At 49.2% G+C, this 14,368-nt stretch overlaps 1 non-coding gene across 1 annotated transcript; it reads right to left on the reverse strand.

Moving 5' to 3' along the window:
* Positions 1 to 8,303: 8,303 nt before the first annotated feature.
* On the reverse strand, positions 8,304 to 8,410 carry LOC112581297. Its single transcript, XR_003105832.2, has one exon. It is a non-coding gene; the product is annotated as a U6 spliceosomal RNA (small nuclear RNA).
* Between the last annotated feature and the right edge of the window lie 5,958 nt (positions 8,411 to 14,368).

The raw sequence follows: 14,368 nt of genomic DNA on the forward strand, positions 1-14,368 counted from the left end.
TGAGTAACCTTCTGCCTCCAGAGGAGAGCTGGGGGCTTCTAGCAGTCATTTAATTAGTCTCCGAGCCCGCGGGCACCTTGCTCAGTTCGACCATAGTGTAAGAGCCAAAGGGGCATCCTGTCTGCCTTTTACAACTTGTCTCCTTTAATAGCTCACTTTTGCAGACTCCTCCACACCCCGCGATGAAAGCCACATTGTCTCACAGAGACAACACTCGTCCAGGTCAGATCCATCTGTTGCCTTGACTCTGGGCAAAGCTACATTGACTTCCCTGGTGGCTCAACTGGTAAAGAATCTGCCTGCAATGCAAGAGACCTGGATTTGATCCCTGGTCAAAGATCCCCTGGAGAAGGAAAAGGCTACCCACTCCAGTATTCTGGCCTGGAGAATTCCGTGGACTGTATCGTCCATGGGGTCACAAAGAGTCGGACACGATTGAGTGACTTTCTCAGCAGCAGCAGCAGCCATAAAAATAGCTGTCAGCATTTGCCCGAATCTTCTCCACAGAAAAATACTCTCTGACCTCCTGCAATCATGCTCATCTGAAAAACAAAGTGGTGTCCCACAGCTTGAGCCACCTGAAATTCCTACTAGTTTAATGGTTTTCTACAACACTGCTGTTTTACCATCCAACCTTCCATTCTTCCTGTTAACCAGAGCAGAAGGTAATCACGTATCACCATTGCCTGAGCCTTAAACTCCACCCACCCATTTAATCTTCACAACAGTTCTATGTAGGAGATACTGCTATGATCCCCATTTAACAGATGAGAAAACTGAGGCAGAGCCAACTGAGTAAGTGGGCCAAGGTCACACTGCAACTGGCAGAACTGGGCTTTGCACTACTTGGGTTCCCTTCCGGGAACTGCCCACATCACTACTTCCCTGCCTTCCTCCACAGAATTACTGACACTCCAGAGGAAGAGCACAGCTTTCAGGATAGAAAAGCCTCCAGAATTCAGTTTGCCTTCTAAAGTATTTCTGAGTTGTGGAGAATTCACTTAAGCACAATCATTAAGTCCCACTGATGATCTGCCTGCTTCAGGGGAGGCGAAACAGCTTCCAGCAATGTTTCAGCCCAGCAAACTTTTTGGTTAATAGTCTCAAATCTAGTCCCATGCTCTGAGAAGAAAGTGGAGGGGGGAGGGGTGTCTGACACTGAAAGAGAAGTTTGGCTGTGAACATTAGACTTCTTTCTTTTTTAATATTTATTTATTTGCTTGTACCAGGTCTTGGTTGCAGCAGGTGGGATCTAGTTCCCTGGCCAGGGATCGAACCCAGGCCCCCTGCATCGGGAGCATGGAGTCTTAGCAACTGGACCGCCAGGGAAGTCCTTAAACTTCTTTTAAAAAATTAAGACCTTCAGTTTTAATATTTTTATTGGAGTATAGCTGATTTACAATGTTGTGTTAATTTCTACTCTACAGGAAAGTGATTCAGTTATACATACATGTACATTTTAAAAAAAATATTCTCTTCCACTATGGTTTATCATAGGGTATTTCTTATTGGAATATAATTACTTTACAATGTTCTGTTATACCAAAGGATATTTCATATAGTATAGTAGGACTTTGTTGTTTATCCATTCTATGTATAAAAACTTAACATCTGCCAACCCCAACCTCCCACTCCATCCCTCCCCCACCTCCTCCCCCTTGGCACCCGCAAGTCTGTTCTCTATGTATGTGAATCTCTTTCTGTTTCATAGATAGGCCATTTGTGTCATATTTTACATTCCCCATAAAAGTGATAGCATTTGGTATTTATTTGTCTTTCTCTCTCTGACTTACTGCACTTACTGCGATCATCTCTAGTTGCATCCACGTTGCTGCAAATGGCATTTCATTCTTTTCTACAGCTGAGTAGTTTTCCAAAGTATGTATGTACCACGTCCTCTTTATCCGTTGATTTGCCGATGGACATTTAGGTGGCTTCCTCATCTTGGCTCTGTGGACAGTGCTGCCGTGAACATAGGGGTGCCTGTATCTTTTTGAATTATAGTTTTTCCTGGGTATGTGCCCAGGGATGGGATAGCTGGATCATATGGTTACTTTGTTTTTAGTTTTATGAGGAATTGTTTTCCATAGAGGCTGTACCAACTTACATTTGGGGTGGGGTCTTTCCCTTCAGCAGGTGGAAGGGGGATATGAAATTATGGGAGTGATACACGGGTCTCACTTTCACTGTAACTTACACTTATAACCACAGGCAGGTAAAGAAGGAAGAATACCCAGTTCCAGTCCCCAAAAACAAAACCATAAAATTTCCTGTTCAAAGACCTCTGCTATTTCCCAGTAACTGGGAGATCAAGCTGTGGTCCCCCCCACTTCACACCCAGAGCCCTGTCTGGTCCACTGCGCCTCCTTCCCCAGTCTCGGCTCATGAGGACTGCACCCCCCACCGCAGGCCACAGTACTCCATTTAGCCGCCATCTCTGTGCCTGCGCCCTCTGCACCCTCTGCACCCTCACCAGAAAGGCCGCCTTGCCTTTCTCTGGCCTACTACTTATTTTCAAGACCTATTAAGCTGCTACACCTCTGTAGCTCTCTTCTCTTATCTCACCTTCTGCTTCCGGCTCCCAAGTTAGTCATCCTTTCCTTTGAGCTCCAGGATACACCATGTTAGTTTTGTTTAAACCTTCCCTGCATGATCTTATAATTGTTGGTTGCCATCCCATCTCCCTTACTCTAGCAGGAGCAACCGGAAGACAGCCACGCCTCTCTCGTCCTTATCTCTCACACCCCTTCCTACCTCCTTTCCTCGAGGCTCTTGAGTCAAGTCCTGTGACCATATGGGGAGGATTCTTAAATCTGTAGGTAATGTAATGAATAAGAGGAAGCTTTTAGAAATCTAGATGACAGTAGATACTTTTGGAAGCTGAGGCACAGAATGCTGTGTGCTAAGGGACTCAAGGACAAATGATCCAGGACATGATCTGGCGTGATGGTACCTGGAATGCAGCCGACTGTCTCTGACTGCTCTGAAATCAAGCCTTCCATTGGCCCTGATTCTCATGTTCCTACACACAAGGTTGAGTTTGTACTTGTAATCCCTTCCCAAGGAGGCTGTAACTGTCACCATTTCCCTAAATGATCCACAGGGGCAACCTCCCTTAGCATAGAGGGTAGGTGTTCATTCAAGAGACTGGGAGAATTGGAAAATATAACTGGCTGGGTTGGGTCGCCCTCGGGTCCCCTGGCCTTGACTGGTCTCTGCTGCCCTTGTGCAGGCTTCCCGTCGCACTCCACCCCCTCCCCTCCCTGCACCTCCTCACTCTCTTCTGCAGGATCACTCCCTGGGCCAGTTGGTCCACCCTCCCTGACTGCATGATAAAGGACAGTGTTCACAGCACCTGCAGTTTCGACGATGCAGGTCACTCTTCTGAGTCATCTGTCCCTGTGTTATCAAACACACCGCATTCTGAGAGCTTGCGTCTGAAAGTGTCACTGGCTATTCACATTTCTGAAAGGCTCCCCTTGCAGGTTTATTTTAGGGTAGACATCTGGCCTTCTGGCAGAAAGGTCCTCTTCATATGTTAATAGGGTTTGACACAGAAGCTTCAAGAAAAGAGATAGGAGTTGGCCTATTCGATCTACCCCAGGATATTTGCCTCTCTTGAAATAATTCATCCCTGGAAAGCAGCCAGGAACATCAGTGGAGACTTGCCCATTTGGATTCCATGGGGCCAAAATGCCTTCATTTCCTGTTTCAGTTTGAGGCTGAAATCACCAGCTTCACTTAAACAGAGGTGACCATCATGATCCTTCAGGCAGAAATCCTTCCTTAACTTGGAAGGCAGGAGCCACTTAGGAGTATTTGTGTCTTAGGCACATCACCTCCATGGAATGATCCACAATATCTTTACGAACCTCCTCTCCCGCTCTGTTTCTGAACTTCACTAAGATGTATGTTCTAGCAGTAACTCACTGCAGAGCGTTCATGTGTGCTATTCATGGTTATTCACGTGTACTACCCATGTGTGCTGTGAAAGTCATTCAGTCGTGTCCGACTCTTTCAACCCCAGTGACTGTAGCCCACCAGGCTCCTCTGTCCATGGGATTCTCCAGGCATGGAGTGAGTAGCCATTCCTCTGTCCATTTCCATCTGCCACATTGCAGGCAGATTCTTTGCCATCTGAGCCACCAGGGAAGCCCATCCATAAGTCACAACAAAAGGAAACTACCTCTGTACTCTGTGAATCAGTAGCCACCTGCCACGTGTGCCTGTCTAAACTTAAGCTTCCTTATCTAAACTAAGGTTACAAATGCAGATTCTTGTCTGTACTCATCACACATCAAGGGCTCAGCAGCCACACGTGTCTGGTGGCTGCTGTGTCAGATAGTGTGTGCTAGAGAAATCTCCTACAATGGCAGAAAGTTCTCGTGCGTGTTTCCCAAACTACTCCTCTTTGGACAGAGAGAACCTTTGTGTGCTGTTACATTTCCACAAGTGAGTCCCAGTTTATCATGAAGTACATCCTCCAAGTCAGCGAAGACACCAAACAGCACCCCTCTCTCCCTACAGAGTTGATAGTCATGAACAGCAACTGTGGATTGACTAGGTGCCCGGTATTCTACTCACAGCGGCTTCCCCACGACTCCAAGGTGTGGGCGCGCTTTTAAGCGTAATGAGAAATTCTGGTGACGAGAATGTTCTCCCCTTCATTATTAAGTAATGTGTTGGGAAGAAATGCTTTAATACGCTGCTCAAGGTAAAGGCTGACACTCCAGGCTCATGCCCAAGGAATAAAAGGCATTTGTCAAATTATAACGGTTTTTTTTTTGCCCTGCTGGGGAGTGGATAGAGGACAGAAAAAGGCAGCATCAGGAGGGTAGAAGCAAGAGGCGCACATGGAGCTCCTCGATCTCTTTATTTTATTTTAATATTTATTTATGTTTTTGGCTACATCAGGTCTTAGTTGAGGCACATGGATCTTCACTGAAGCGTGTGAACATAGTCACCCTGTGGCATGTGGGATCTTATTTCCCTAACCAGGGATCGAACCCATGTCCCCTGCATTGCAAGGCAAGTTCTTAACCACTGGACCACCACAGAAGTCCCTCCTCTATCTCTTTAGGAAACCTATGTGATGTAGGAAGGACCCTCACGTATAGGCCTGGGGGCAGCAATGCAGGGAGGCAGGACTTTCAGGGTGGCCTGGGGTCTCCCAGAAAGGAAACCAGGAAGATAGCAGCTCAGTGCTGGAGTCTGCCTCTCGTGGGCTGTGAGAGGTTGCTTAAACCTCAGTGTTCTGACCTGCAGAATGGGGCTGGCGCCAGCTAACACAGACGTTTGCTTGAGGTCAGCATGGAGGGGGAGGGGGGACTCCATTAGTGCCATCTCCCAGGCCACCAGTGCCTCCATGGCCTGACTGGGACAGGCACCAACAGAGCTACCTAGGTGGCACTTTCACTCCACACCCAAACTCTACAGAGCTGCCCAGGCTGGGGAGGGGCTTGTCTGTGCCCCTCCAAGAAAGAAAGGATAGTTTCTCCCACCGCTGCACCCGTAAGCCTGGGTGTGGCTGGGAGAGGAACCGGGATGAAATCTGCCCGCTTGGGTGCTCCCAGCCCCCTGAGCAGAGGAGACTTGCAGCACTCTGAGATGCTTGATGCTCCCGGGAAGCAGGAAGTTTGTCTGGCTTTGCAATTCCATGTGCCGTGGAGCGGGAGCCCCAGCGCTCCCTGACATATTGCGCTTTAAACCTGTCACAGTAAATAGTCAGGAATTAATACACCAACTCCCTGAGTCTGGCAGTGCAATTTGCCATCTAAATTGTTACCTTCCACAGAGCGGTACATAAACAAAACGAGCAGGTCGCCGGGACTTTTCAGCAGACCTGGCACTCACCGGGAAATAGGTTCTTCACCAAAAGGAGGGAGGGGAAGGGACGGCAGGAAGTTGGCATCTCCCAGGTTCCTGCTGCCCGCCAAGCAGGGGGCAGGTGCCTAGCCGGCTCTGCCTTGTTTATCTCTACAGCCACCCTGAGAGGCAGGAATTACTGTTCCCCTCTTGCCAAGGAGGAAAGTGAAGGTCAGAGTCATTTGCTCAAGGTCACAAAGCTGGGGGATTAAGGAGTCACCCTCAGCCTGGGTGGTTCTGACCCGTGTCACCCCCCTCCACTGAATCAGATCTTAAAACAGTTCTGGGGGAAGAGTCAACGTGAGGTATGGGAGCTGTTCAGCCTGAAGAGGGACGGTAGACAGACCTCTGCCCACCCCCAGAGGCGGTCCTTCGACCCTTTCTGTGCATGCCTACCCCAGCAGTGGGTTCCTCCAGTTCCACACCCGCCACTCACTTGGGAGGACTGTCTACAGGCTGCCACAGCCCTCTGCCCACAAGAGCAAAAAGCTCTGCATGCCTGGAAGTTTCTGACCTCCCAGGAGTCCCTTAGCCAAGGACTGACTGACTGGGAACGAGGAAAGCCCATAAACTCTGAGGTGTGATCTTGCAGAGCTGTGCCTGGGTTCACAGCCCTGCTCCCTCAGCCCTCTCCCTCTGGGAGCACCACCCAAATAAATCCATTTCCCACGATCCCTGTCTCTGAGCCTGCGTCTGAGAAACTCACCCTAAGGCAGAGGGTTTCCTCCCTGAAGACAGCCGACTCGGATCTGGGGCAGAGTTGTCGGAACAATTCAGGTCTCTCCTCCTTCATTAATAAGTCACTGGGGGCCAGTAATTCTCTGTGCCCACCGCAGTGCCTGCACAAGAATCTTTGCCTGTTGATGAGTACACACTGGTAAAAACCTGTGCCTTTGGATGTATGATGAGTCATAATTTGAACCAAGATCCATAAATGCAGATTTTTTTATTTTTTATTGAAGCATAGGTGATTTATAATGTGTTAATTTCTGCTGTACAGCAAAGTGACTCAGTTATACATATATATGAGCTTCCCAGGTGGCTCAGTAGATAAAGAATCCACCTGCAATGCAGGAGATGCAGGACACGTGGGTTCAGTCCCTGAGTCAGGAAGATCCGCTGGAGGAGGGCATGGCAACCCACTCCAGTATCATTGCCTGGAGAATCCCATGGACAGAGGAGCCTGGTGGGTTACAGTCCATAGAGTCTCAAAGAGTCAGACACGACTGAAGTGACTGAGCACAGCGCACACATTCTTTTTAACATTCTTCTCCATTATGGTTTATTACAGGATATTTAGTTCCCTGTGCTATACAGTAGGATCTTGTTGTTTATCGATCCTAATTTGCATCTGGTGATCCCAAATTCCCAGTCCATCCCTTGGCAACAATAAGTCTGCTCTCTCTGTGAGTCTGTTTTGTAGAGAAGTTCATTTGTGTGATATTTTAGATTCTACATACAAGTAATAGCATCTGGCATTTGTCTTTCTCTTTCTGACTTAACTTTACTTAGTATGATAATCTCTAGTTCCATCCAGGTTGCTGCAAAAGCCATTATTTCATTCTTTTTATGGCTCAGTAATATTCTATTGTATGTATGTACAGCATCTTCTTTATTCATTCCTCTGTCGGTGGACACTTAGTTGTTTCCATGTCTTGGCTGTTGTAAATAGTGCTGCAATGAACACAAAGGTACATGTATCTTTTTGGAATTTTGCTTTTGTCCGGATGTATGCACAGGAGTGGGATCGCTGGATCATATGGTAATTCTACTTTTAGTTTTTTGAGGAAACTCCATACTGTTTTCCATAGTGGCTATACCAAGGTATACTCCAGCCAACAGTGTAAGAGAGTTCCCTTTTCTCCATACGCTCTCCATCTTTTATCATTGTTTGTAGACTTCTTAATGATGGCCATTCTGACCACTGTGAGGTAGCTCCTCATTCTAGTTTTTATCTGCATTTCTCTAATAATTAGCAACATTGAACATCTTTTCATGTGCTTTTGGCCATCTGTATGTCTTCTTTGAAGAAATGTCTATTCAGGTCTTCTGCTCATTTTTCAATTGAGTTTTTGTTGTTGTTCTGTTGTATGAGCTGCTTATTTATTTTGGAAACTAAGCCCTTGTCGGTCACATCTTTGCAAATATTTTCTCTCATTCCTTAGGTTGTCTTTTTGTTTTGTTTATGGTTTCCTTTGCTGTGCAAAAGCTTGTAAGTTTGCTTAGGTCCCATTTGTTTATTTGTGTTTTTATTTCTATTGCCTTGGGAGACTGACCTAAGAAAACATTGGTATGTTTTATGTCAGAGAATGTTTTGCCTATGAGCTCTTCTAGGAGTTTTATGGTGTCAGAAGTGCAGATTTTTCAAAATAAATTCATTTATTTTTAGTTGGAGGATAATTGCTTTACAATATTATGTTGGTTTCTGCCATATATCAAAAAATATGGAAGACTTCACGAATCTGCATGTCATCTTTGCACAGGGCCCCTGCTAATCTTCTCTGTATTGGTCCAATTTTAGTATATGTGCTGCCAAAGCGAGCACAAAAGTGCATATTTTTAAAACCTCACCCATAAAAGGTGTCCCCTCTTCCCAGAAGGATCTTAATCCGACTGGTACGTCCCATTCACCCAACTTGGGATACAAACCAGTCGTCTCTCTTCTATTCTCTGATCACCCAGCTCCCGCCTTCCCATATCATCTGGAAGAAAATTCCTTCCCTGGACATTCTCTATCCCCATTTCCCAGTATCCTTGGGCCTTACAAACTTGAGAGGTCAGTCTTGCCTTGAAATGGCTGGTGGAGAGAGCGAGAGTCTGCCCAGTCTTGTTCCTGGTAATCGCATCTGCGGCTGCCACATGGTATCATCACAGAAGACTGGTCCTGAAGGGGTGGGCAGACTCGGGGTCAGAGCCACACTGCCCCACTGTGCAGGCTGCCCCCCGGCTCCAGAAATGCAGTGCTCACACACAGCCATGTGGCCCTAGAATACAAACATGCCGTCTGCAGCTGGTTCAGCTGTGCACAGCAGCCTGGCTCACACAAACCTCCCCACAGCTGGGATGCCTCAGCTAGGGCTCCAGGGTGGCAGTTCTTTGATGCACATTCACATATGCTTAGCCTGCTCTGTGTGTGCAGTGGGAGGAACATCCAACCGCAGCTCCCACCCTGCCTTCCTACCCGCCCTGCTCCTCACCCCCCACACTCACCAGCCTCTAGACTCCAATGCTGGTGAGCCAGGCTCACCAGCTCAGGCCTCCCTTCCTCGTGGTGAGCTCACCTTTGGGCCCCTGGGTGTCCTCTGGTCAAGGAGCTCAGTCAGGATGGCCCAGTTCCCCAGGAGGTCCTAACCTCTCTGAGCATCAGCAGTCATCTCCCCTCGACTCCCCAGTTACTTAGCTTCCACCTTCCCACCTAGGAAGCCTGTCGTTCAGTCACTTGTCATGTCCAACTCTTTGCGGCCCCATTGGCTGCAGCATGTCAGGCTTCCCTGTCCTTCACCATCTGCCGGAGCTTGCTCAAACTCATGTCTATCAAGTCGGTGATGCCATCCAACCATCTCGTCCTCTGTCGTCCCCTTCTCCTCCTTTTGCCTTCAATTTTTCCTAGCATCAGGATCTTTTCCAATGAGTCAGTTCTTCGCATCGTATTGGAGCTTCAGCTTCAGCATCAGTCCTTTCAATGAATATTCAGGACTGATTTCCTTTAGGGTTGACTGGTTGCAAGGTTCATCTCCTTGCAGTCCAAGGGACTCTCGAGAGTCTTCTCCAACACCACAGTCAGTTCAAAAGCATCAATTCTTCGGCTCTCAGGAAACCTGAGACTGAATTTTGTCTTCCTCAGAATTTGTATGTTGAAATTGTAATCTCTAGTTCCCCACACTTTGACCTTTTTGAGGGATTTTGTTTGTTTCTAAAATATTTATCTATTTGCCTGTGTCTGGTCTTAGTAGAGACCTTAGAAGATCTTTGATCTTCTTTGCAGCATGTGGGATCTTTAATTGCTGGCATGCAAACACTTACTTGTGACATGGGGGATCTGTCCCCTGACCAGGGATCAAACCCAGGCCCCCTGCATTGGGAGCTCAGAGTTTTAGCTACGGGACCACCAGGGAAGCCCCAGCTGCGACCTTTTATGGAGATTGGGCCTTGAAAGATGTAATGAAGGTGAAAGTAAGGCATATAGCGGACCCTACTTTAGCTTGACTGGTGGCATCCTTATAACAGGAAGTGGTTAGACTATAGACCTGGACAAGGAAAAGCCGTGTGAGAACAGAGGCAGAGGGTGGCCAACTACAAACGCGGAGAGAGAGAAGGCAGCCCAGCTGACACCTTTCTCTTGGACTTCTGGCCTCCAGAATGGTGAGGAAAACTGTGAAATTAATTAATTTCTGTTGTTCAGGCCACCCACCCTGAAGTGCTTTGTTAGGGCTGTCCTAGCAGAGGAACAGAAAGCCCCTTGCAAACTTTCCCACCATCTCCCCTCTCTGCCTCCCCAGGGGTTTAAGGGCCAGCCTTGTTCTGATGCCAAAGGTGGTCACTTTTCCCCTCGGACAACACCGCCTCCTCATCTGATGAAGAGGAACTTCGTGATGAAGAGGAACCATTCTCATGCTCGCAGTGGCTTCCCACATCCCCCAGCCAGAAAAGGGGCTGGCAGCTGCTCGCCTACAACATTTCATTTCCGTAATCAAAGCTACGCAGCTGCCCCCACCAGCATCCCGCTCCCCAACTCTGGCCTGAGAGCTTTTGTCTTGTCTTGCGCCGTGAAGCCGCAGCGTGAGTCCCCCTAATGCCGTAGCAGGGTAACGGCACTCCTCGCTGCTTTGTTTCACCTTCCAGAATTGGAGAGGGTATCTACAGAATGGTATTTTCCCCCAAAAATAAAAATTTGCTGCCTGGAAGGTAGTCACTGCCCTCATAGACAGAAAAGAACACACATTTCCTTTCCCTCATGTGCAGAGCTACCTCGAACGCCCCGGGGACTTCCCCCCCAGAGGGATCCAAAGCCACGCTGGACCCCGGAGATGGGAGCCACTGTTAATTTGGTTCCCTGGGTCACACAGAAAGGGAAGGCGGTGGCGCAGGCAGAGAGAGAGAGGCTGGTGCTTCCTGTCCGCTCACAGGGCTGCCGTACACTTTACATTTCCCAAAGGCCGTAATTATTTCCTGGAGAAGAAATTCAAATGACCCAGATAGTTAATTCAGTGAGACTGGCCCAAAAAAGTATTTACCTAAAAGACAGTTTTGTCAAAAAGAACATCACAACATGGTCAGGGTTTGCCTTCCCCTAGATCTTAGGAGTTCCCTCTGCACGGAGGACAGAGGAGGCCCAGCAGAAACCTGTCTCTGACTGCCTCCATCTCCTTTTCTATGTCCATCTCCGACCTCCTAGGACCCCCTTTTCCAGCCTCCAAGGCCCCAGGTTCTCCCCACCCCCATGTCTGCACCTCAGTCTCACAGTGACCGCCCCCTTCTGTTTACCTGGTACAAATACTCCATCCCTCAGTACAGGGAGCTCAGCTCTGAGTCAGGAGGAAACTCACTGGTGAAATTAATTCACCCAGAAGCTACTGTGTGGCCAACCGTGTTCAGGGCCCCTGGATGAGGGAGAGTTAGATGGGAGCCAAGCTGTCACTGGACGCATAAGAAAATGGAGCTGAGGGGCTCCACAAAAGCACAATGCTATTGGTGGAAGGTATCCTGTTTGATGGGGCTTCCCAGGTGGCGCTAGTGGTAAAGAACATGCCTGCCAATGCAGGAGACATAGGAGATGTGGGTTCGACCCCTGGGTGGGGGAGATCCCCTGGAGGGGAGGGCATGGCAACCCACTTGCCTGGAGAATCCCAGGGACAGAGGAACGTGGCAGGCTACAGTTCATGGGGTCGCAAAGAGGCAGACGCGACTGAATGACTAACACACATGCATGCATTGTGTTTGCATCCTGACTGCATAAGCCTCAGCTTTCTCCTCGGCAAAACCAGAATAGCAGGACCTCACTTGCAAGGATATTTTTGTGCTTAGTTGGAAAGGATCAAACTTCTGTGGGGATGAAGAAATGGGGTAAAATGTCCAGTGAGAGTAAGGCAGGAAGCCGGAGACCACAGGGGGCCCATCTGCGAACTCCATGCGTTTAGTGCTGCGTGGAGGACAGTCCTCGGGCCAAACCAGGACTCTTCTCCAGCCTCCTTGGGGCTCCAAGAGTAAGCCCAGCGTCTCTGAGTTTGGTCTGCACCTCCCCACACACTGGAGTGTTACAAGCATAGCTCGAGATCAACAGGACCCCTGGTTTCCGAGTGTCAGTCTGGCCTCCCCAGTTGGAACACAAGCCCCTTGTCTGTTACAGGGCATCACTGTCTGCCCTGCAGACGGGGGCACAGAGCAGCTACAGAGCAGCCCCTCAGTAAATATTTGCAGATTGTCTGCCGGGAATGAGGTTTGACGTAGGCCAACCGCCTCAAGAGACCTCCTGCCACCTCTCGGCCTGTGGCTGCCTCTCAGACCTTGAGGCCACAGACAGGATGTGACTTCTACCAACTGTGGACAGAAGAAGCCTCTCCTTGGTACCATGAGGGGAGGAGGCACCAGGCTGGTGTCCCAAGGGCAGCAGGGCCTCGTGGAGAGCCCTGTGTACACTGCCCGGGCTTGGCATCCCCCACCCCGGGGGCATGGGGAAGGGTCCGGGGAAAGCTGACTTTCCTTGCTGACCAGAGCACCAGCACCCAAGCTGTTGGTGGCAGGGCCCACGGGAGAAAGGGCGGAAGGGAGGGCAGGAAAGCCCAGCTGAGCCCCGCACTCGGCGGTGACGTGGAGCCCTGGCCACGCCCGGCCACCCAGCTGCTCCCGTCGGGGAACCAGCTTCCTTTTGTGGTCTGACCCTGGCTGCCCGCCAGGACTTCCACAAGAGCCTTGTGATGTGCACTTTTGAAATGTGTCGGTGGCGCGGAATGGCATGTCTAACTCGTGTTTGATGCCCGTCTGCGTTTATGTCTCTTTCCCACGCCCACGGATGCAGACGGGCTGTGTGTGGGAGCCATGGTGTCCGGCGGTCCTGAGCCCTGGCTGTGTGGCTGGACACACTTCCTTTTACCCTCAACCTGCCCTCCGTCAGGGGGTGGTTCCCTCGGAGGAGGAGGACAAAGAAGATGAAAGTGGGGGGGGGGGTGAGGGGGTGGGCTATACTTGATATCAGCTGCTGAACTTTGCATGAAGTTATTTTTAACTTCATGACAATTTCCTGAGCTGCTATAGCCCCCATTTTACAGGTGGGGAAACTGAGGCTCAGAGAGGTTACATCTCTGGTGTGGAACAGCACAGCCAGGGCATGGTGGAGCAGAGACTCGACTCCAGCCCTTCTCCCTCAGCAACCAGGCTCTGCCCAGACACGGCCACGTCTCTTAGGAGGATCGCTCTTTCCAGAATCTGCCTCCTTAAATGTGGAGGTGGCGGCCGTCACTCCCCACATTTCTACTGCCTGCACCCGCCTCGCACATGACCACTGGCATCCAGAGTTTGAGAAGAACTGAGATAGGCCAGGTCTGCTCACTCCAAGTTCAGGGTTTGCTTCAAGGGTGTCTGTCTTAATTTGAGTTGTTAGTTCTCATGGTATGTCTGTCAAACTACAGAAATAACCGTGATTACTCTTTTCCCGTGATTTTCTTGTTTCTCTACTGTATTATTATTTTTTTCTTTGGTCTGACTCCAAAGCTTATATTTATTTGCTCTTTCAGCAAGAAAAAAAAGAAAGAAAATAGTGTGTACATGTCAGTTCTAATCTCCCAGTTCATCACCCCTTCTCCTTCCCTTGCTGTGTCCACAAGTCCATGCTCTACATCCGAGTCTCTATTCCTGCAGACGGGTTCATCAGTACTGTTTTCCCGGATTCCACATACATGCATTAATACATGGTATTTGTTTTTCTATTTCTGGCTCACTTCACTCTGTATGACAGACGCTAGGTCCATCCACGTCTCCACAAATGATCCAGTTTTGTTCCTTTTTTTGTCTGAATAATATCCCATTGTATATATGTACCACATCTCTTTGATCCATTCATCTGTTGATGAAAATAATAACTTGCGGGAGCCCTCTGCCCAGTGCAGGGAACTCAGTTCAGTGTCCCGTGATGCCCCCATTGAGAAAGATGGGGGCTGTATTTATCAATTACGGCAGCTCCTGCTCGGCACTCGTAGAGACACACTTTGACTCCAGTAAGGTCCCTGGGTGGTCTCTGGGCAACCCAGACGAGAATGAGGTGTGACGCCTTCCATGGCAGTGACGGAGTCCAGCCTGTTCACAGCCCTGGGAGAAAACGGCTGTAACTGTACAAACCCTTTCTTGGGGGTGGGTGTTGCCCTAAGGATTGGAATCGGAGACCACCTGGGTCACTGGAAGGCCACCCCTAGAAAGCTACAGGCAAGCAGTGGGAGAAGTGGCACAGGATAGGTAAAACAACACAGGGGTGTTGACGGGCAGGGCACTGACGTGGGCACTTGGGGTGCTC

The sequence above is a fragment of the Bubalus bubalis genome, chromosome 21 (genome assembly GCF_019923935.1).
Source record: "Bubalus bubalis isolate 160015118507 breed Murrah chromosome 21, NDDB_SH_1, whole genome shotgun sequence".
Classification (NCBI taxonomy): Eukaryota; Metazoa; Chordata; class Mammalia; order Artiodactyla; family Bovidae; genus Bubalus; species Bubalus bubalis.